Source organism: Belonocnema kinseyi, chromosome 9 (assembly GCF_010883055.1).
Source record: "Belonocnema kinseyi isolate 2016_QV_RU_SX_M_011 chromosome 9, B_treatae_v1, whole genome shotgun sequence".
Taxonomy (NCBI): Eukaryota; Metazoa; Arthropoda; class Insecta; order Hymenoptera; family Cynipidae; genus Belonocnema; species Belonocnema kinseyi.
In genome coordinates, this window is record NC_046665.1 from 33194766 (window position 1) to 33202043 (window position 7278).

Here is a 7278-nt window from a genome sequence, read left to right on the forward strand (position 1 = left end):
TATTATAATAGTCTTATTTATATCCTGATCCGCATTTGAAAGAAATTAAATAAATTGGCGATTTTAATAATATTTGAATATTTCGCACAATTTAAAAATAAAAATATATATGAAACATCAGAATATTAATACCGTGATCATTATTTTGCTGTACGAGTATATTATATTGTGCTCATTATATTGTATACTTTTACAAGTTCTTACAATATTCTTTTGCTCTCTTAAATTTTCAAATAAAATGAAGCTACATATTTTCTCTTTTAGAATTTTTACCTGAACAGATAACAACTAAATCATTACATATTTCTGTACCTATATTACAGTTCCTCTTGTCCTTAGGCTATATTACTCCTCTATATCACTATTTTCTTCGATATTATAATTATATTAATATTGATATTAATTAGCTGTAAATGATTGTGCTGGAGTTTTTAAGCGTTTGATTTATCTATTAAACCAAAAAGTTTAAATAGCTTCCGGACTTTCGAAATTATAAAATTTGTTTATGAGAATCATTTGGAATTAAACAATTACAAACTATAGCTTCCTAGAATTTGGTTATATAATACTTTTCTCAGGATTACTTGGGACTTCGATTTTTGAAATTAAAAATTGCTAGCAATTTTAAAAAGTGTTGATACAAAATTTTGAACTTGTTAGTACTTATAATTTGTAATTGTTTTATTTCAAATGATTCTCATAAATAAATTTTCTAATTTTGAAAGGATATTTAAATTTTTTCGGTTTAATAGATAATTTCAACTTCAAACGCTTAAAAATTTAGCACAATCATTTACAGCTAATTAATTTTAATGTTAATATTAATATCTGTTGAGATAATTTAATTATAATAACAATATCATACATAGTTAATTGTATATTTTATTGATTCTATTATAATGTACCCTGATTATACTTCTTTTTCAAATTTCCGTGTCCTAACTCAAAATTGTAATTATTTTGTAGAATGCCTTGTCCAAGATCTGAATTATGATTTTTTCGAAAAATCTCTGATCCAATTCAGAAAAACATACAACTGCTTTGAAAAATTTCCTGTTCCAATTCAAAATTCAGTATGAAATTAGAAAATTCAAACTTTTAAATCGAAAAATTATTTATTTGAGGCGGAAATCTTTTGAATTATAAACTTTTAAAACTGAAGTTTGACAAATTTTTAATTCAGAAATATTACATTCAAACGCTCAATAATTCATACATATAAAATACAAACTTTTAGCACCCTTTAATTTTTATTAATATTCATTAATTTATTTATTAATCTTTTAATTTTTATTAATTTTTATTATTTTTAAGGTTTAAAATGATATTACTTCAAGCAAATTTCAGTTAGGAACATTAAAAATTGAACGATCAACCCAATTTTTTAACTAAAAACTTTTTAAAATCAAAGTTGAATTATTTTTATTTTAAGTCGTTCCAGATTAATATTTTTGCATTGTTATGTATAGATAAAAATGTGAGTTTACCAATTGAAAATGTTAGAAATTAACTTACTATTAAAATAATTAAATTTTCAACTAAAAAAAAAATTCCATCAAAATAGTTACATTTTCAACCAGAAAGAATTCTAGCCAAGTAGTTGAAATTTTAACTAAAATATTATATTCTAAAACACAAAAAGTTTAATTCAACAAAAAAAGACAAATTTTACTGAAAAATTAATGAATTCTCAATCAAAACAAATAGATTATCAGTCAGAAAGTTAAGGTTTTATACATAAAAGATTAAATTTCTCCGAAACCAGATGAATTTTCAAACCAGAAAGAAAAATTTGTTACAAAACAATTGAATTTTAAGCCCGCAAAAATTAATTTTAAAAAAACTTTCATTTTCAAACAAATAGTTACATTTTCAACTAAAATGATGAATCTTCAACAAAAAAAAGTTACAATTTTGATTTAAAAACTGTTTAACTCATCCAAACACATATTAATTTCACAAAAGAGTTGACTTTTCAGTCAATAAGGATTTTTTTAAATTGTTGAATTTCCAAGCCAAAAAGATTACTTTTTTTACAAAACAGTGAAAACTTTTTTTTAAACGGAATAGCTCAAAGACTTCTGGTTAAAAATCCATTTTTATTGATCAAAATGATTCAGTCTTAAGCATTCAAAAATTTATTGATTTATTCTTCAATTCAAAGCATTGCAAATAATAGGTTTGGTTTATAATTTTACACTGTTTCGTAAAAACATCATCTTTTTGGCTTGGAAATTCAACAATTAATAAAATCCTTATTGACTGAAAAGTCAACTCTTTTGTAAAATTAATATCTTTTTGGATGAGTTCAACAGTTTTTAAATAAAAATTTAAACTTTTTTTTATGAAGATTCATCATTTTATTTGAAAATGGAACTATTTGTTTGAAAATGAAATTTTTTTTAAATTAATTTTTCAGGGCTTAAAATTCAGTTGTTTTGTAGCAAATTTTTCTTTCTGGTTTGAAAATGCATCTGGTTTGGGAGAAATTTCATCTTTTATGTATAAAACCTTAACTCTCTGACTGATAATCTATTTGTTTTAATTGAGGATTCATTAATTATGCTGTAAAATTTGTCTTTTTTTGTTGAATTAAACTTTTTTTTGTTTTAGAATACACCATTTTTTAGTTAAAATTTCAACTGCTTGCCTAAAATTTAAACTAATTTGCAAAAATTTCAGTTTTTGGTTAAAGATGATTAATTTCAGTTTAAAAATTCATATTTCTCGTTAAAAATCTAACTATTTTGTTGGAAATTTGTTTTTTTTTTCGTTTTTTGTTTAGTTGAAAATTCAAATTTTTTTGATATTAAGTTAATTTCTAACATTTTCAATTGGTAAACTCAAATTTTTATCTATAAATAACAATGCTTTAAATAAACTTAATTAACTTTTATTTTTAAAAGTTTTTAGTACAAAAATTGGTTGAATTGTTCAATTTTTAATGTTCCGAACTGAAATTTGCTTGAAGTAATAACATTTTGAACCTTAAAAATAACAGCGTAATTTATATTTTTTAATCAGAAATCTCTAAAATGTTAAAAGATTTCCGTCTCAAATAAATCATTTTTAGATTTAAAAATTTGAATTTTCTAATTTGACCCTGAATTTTGAATTGGAACAGGAAATTTTTCAAAGCAATTGTGTGTTTTTCTGAATTGGATCAGAGATTTTTCGAAAAAATTATAATTCAGATCTAGGACAAGGAATTCTACAAAATAATTAAAATTTTGAGTTAGGACACGAAAATTTGAAAAAGAAGTATAGTCAGGGTACATTATAATAGAATCAGTATGATATATAATTAACTATATATGATGTTATAATTATAATAAAATTATCTCAACAGATATTAATATTAACATTAAAATTAATTAGCTGTAAATGAATGTGCTAGAGTTTTAAGCGTTTGAAGTTGAATTTAATTATTAAACAGAAAAAATTTAAATAGGCTTTCAAAATTAGAAAATTTATTTCTGAGAATCATTTGAAATAAAACAATTACAAATTATATTTACTAACTAGTACAAAATTTTGTATTAACACTTTAAAATTGATAGCAATTTTAAATCTTAACAATCGAAGTCCCAAGTAGTCCTGAAAGAAGTATTACACTGTCAAAAGTTTCATTTAATTTTACACGATAGTGTAAATCGCACACAGATGGTAAAAAGCAGTTTTAGAAGAATGGAATTTTACATTCGCCTTGTGAAATTACAGTGACGCTGTAAAACGCCGCATATAAAAGGATGCGCATGCGCAATGACCAGCCCGGGTATTTCGATTCGCTTAATGTATGTTTTAATTAAATCGAATCGTAAGAATAATAAGATATATGAATAAAAGGAGTCATCATTTTATTAGGTAGAAAAAATAAAGTTTTTGTTTGGTTTGCTCTTACAAAACAAATACGCATCAAACAAGGTTATAATCAGTGGGCGAAATAGGCGCATCCTAATTTATATCAACCAGCCTTATGCTTCGCCCATGTATGTGTATGTAGTTTTTATTTTAGCATCCGGAGGGGTATCGTAGTTCAGATAAATCCAATAGATGGTCCTTTGATCAGGTAAGCCTGTTTTTCCATTTTTATGTATTGCGAAATTACAAAAATTAATTAAAAACTTGATGCTTTTTATGAATATAAAAGGTATAACATCGTTTTCAGTAACAATAAGAGCAGCTGTAACTAGTTAGCAAAAAAATGCATCAAAACATGTAATTTAATATTAGGAAAATTGAATATAAGAATGAGTATTCTGAAAACGTCTGAATTTTATTCATATTTTTCCATTGTTTATTTCGCTAGTGTAATTAATTAAATAATTTTTAAAACAACTGTAATTGTTGCAAATTTCAAAAATTGATTGATAATATTACTTGACTAATAATAATAATAATAATAATGATAATAGTATTAACAATATTTAAACATTAATCATTAGCCTTATAATATAATTTTTTATCAATTCATCTATACATTTCCACTCATTAAATATATATTTATATATAGTGTGTTTATAATCAGGGTGGCGACTTGAGCGAGAAACTGGGAGACTTGGAAAAACCCACGAAATAACGGGAAATTGAATTAAAAAATAGTTAATTTACTTTGTCTACAGTTGCAGAGTATATGATTGAAAATAATTATTGTTTTTATTATAGGACAGGGAATTTCAGTAAAGAAAGTAAATTTCCCTTGGTACATGGAATTTTTTACTTAGAAGGGGAATTAAAAAATAAATAAAACTGAGATTCAGGAGAAAGGAGTTTAAGAAATCCCTGTCCCCTTCTTCCGAAGTTTAAAAAAAGAGAGTGCTTCAAGTGGTTTTTAGAGTAGCAGTATTCTTTCGAAAAGGAAGTATTTCTAAATTACAATATAAAATTTTTTTACATTTTTCGTTAAGAATTTATCTTTTTTTTTAGAAAATTCAACTACTTGCGGTTAGAAGCTGAACTCTTTTGTTAAAAATTAATTTTGTTGGAAAATTTATCATTTTAATTGAAAATTGATCTCTTTTTAAAAATGTAACTAGTTTGTCGAAAATCAATTTTTTATCTACAAATTTTAATAATACCGTATAAAATTTAACTATTTCGGATCAAAAATTGACCTTTTCTAGTTCAAAATTCAACAATTTGGTTGTAAACTCGTCTTTTTAAATTAAAAATTCATTTATTTCGTGAACAATTCGCGTACATTGTTAAAAAATCGACTTTTTTGGTAGGAAATGAGGTTTTTCTTTGAAAGTTAATCTTCTTATTTAAAAATTCTTCTTTTTGGTTGAGAATTTAAGTATTTACCTGGGAAATATTCATCATTTCAGTTAAAAATTCATCTGCTAGGGTACTCATAAATTTACTTAGTTGGAAAATAAACTTGTTTGTTGAAAATTAATTTTTTTAATTGAAGATTCGTCAGTTTTATTTAAAATTAATTTTTTGGTTGAACATTCATTTTTTGACAAAGAATTTAATTCTTCAATTTTTGGTTGAAGAATGGTCTTTTTATGTTTCAACATTGATTTAAGTTTAAGTTTAACTATTTCACTTGAAGATTCATTGTTCAGTTAAAAACTCATGTTTTTGTTTAAAATTTAACTATTCCAGTTGATGATTCACCATTTTAGTCGAAAATTCATCAGTTAAGATGAAAGTTACTTTTTTTACTAAAAATGTAACTAGTTCATATTCTGCTATCAATTTATTTTTTTCTAGTTTAAAATTTAAATATTTCTTTAAAAATGTCTCCTTTAATTTAAAATTCATCTTTTTGGTTAAAAATTCATCATTTTAGTTGAAAATTCTTCCGTTTGGTTTAAAATTCCACGAGTTTTGTTATAGATGATTTTCTTTAATCAGTATAAACTTTTTTTTTTATACCTCTAAAATATTTTTAAAGCAAATTTTAATTGATCAAATTAATAATTGATTTAGATTGCTAAAACCATGTAGTTAAACAAAATAAATATAGAAAAATAATAAGAAACGAAATTAATACACAGTGAACATTACACTTCCGCCTGGGCCTTTAACTTCTGCCTTCAAAATTATGTCACTTTCACAAAAGTGTTGTTCAAAAACTGTATTCCTGTCATCTCTGCGAATAGCCTGTTGCCACCGTTTAATTTCTTTGGGATCTTTTAGCACAAGAAAGAAATGAAACTTCTCCGATTTGCTGATATAGCCCGACGTACAACCCGGAGCTGCACAATTTAATCCCATTATTTCGCACTAGCAATTTGAAAAAACTCTCAACACGGTAAATAATTTACTCGGCTACAAGGTCTTATAATTTAAACTTTCAATTTCACACATTTCTCAAATAAATCACTTTTAATAGGAAATTTACCGGTTTTGCCAATACAAAACAATGCAAAAGTTGCAAAAAACAGTCTTCCCTGATCGGAGCACCATCTATTGGATTTATTTGAACTACGACACCCCACCGGATGCTAAGAGAAAAGAAAAGTGGAGGGCTATTTCTGTGTGAATATAGTAGGAGACGCTGTAAATGACTGAGTTGCGCGCGCAACCCATTTCTCCTCTTCTGAATTTGAAAACTCGAAGATGCACGATTGCCGGTCGGACCACTTCGTCGATTCTATTCATATATCTATCTGCAAACAGCTAACTGCTTTGAAATAAATTCAGGAGATTAGGATTTTAATATTTCCAGATTTCGATGCTGACGATTCTCATGATTTGAATAGATCGCGCGCCTCTTGATATGCGTATATTTTGAGGTTATGTTATTTCATGTATAAAATATAAATTATATAAATATTAATACTATTATATATATATACGTATATTAATAATGATAATGTTATAATTCTGTTATATTATAATAGTCTATTTTTTTCTATTTGAAGGTTCATCTCTTTCGTTGAAAATACATTTTTGAAACTGACAATCAATCAATACCATTTTTGGTTCAGAAATCATGTGTTTTGTTAAAAAGTCGTCTTTCTTTGTAGAAATTAAATTGTTTTATGGAAAACTTATACTTTTTGATTAAAAATTACATTTTTCGGTTGAATTATGATCTATAAATAAGTTTTGGTTGTAAAGTCGTTCTGTTGTAAATGCAAATATATTGTTAAAAATTAAAATTATAAGTTTTGGGTGGAAATACTCTTTTTGTTTTTAAAATTAAATAATTTCGTTCAAAGTTCATGTATTTTGTTGGAAATTGACCTTATTTAGTAGAAATTTAATCCTTTTGGTTGAAAATTTTATCATTTTGGTCAAAAATACAATTGTTTGGTTAAAATA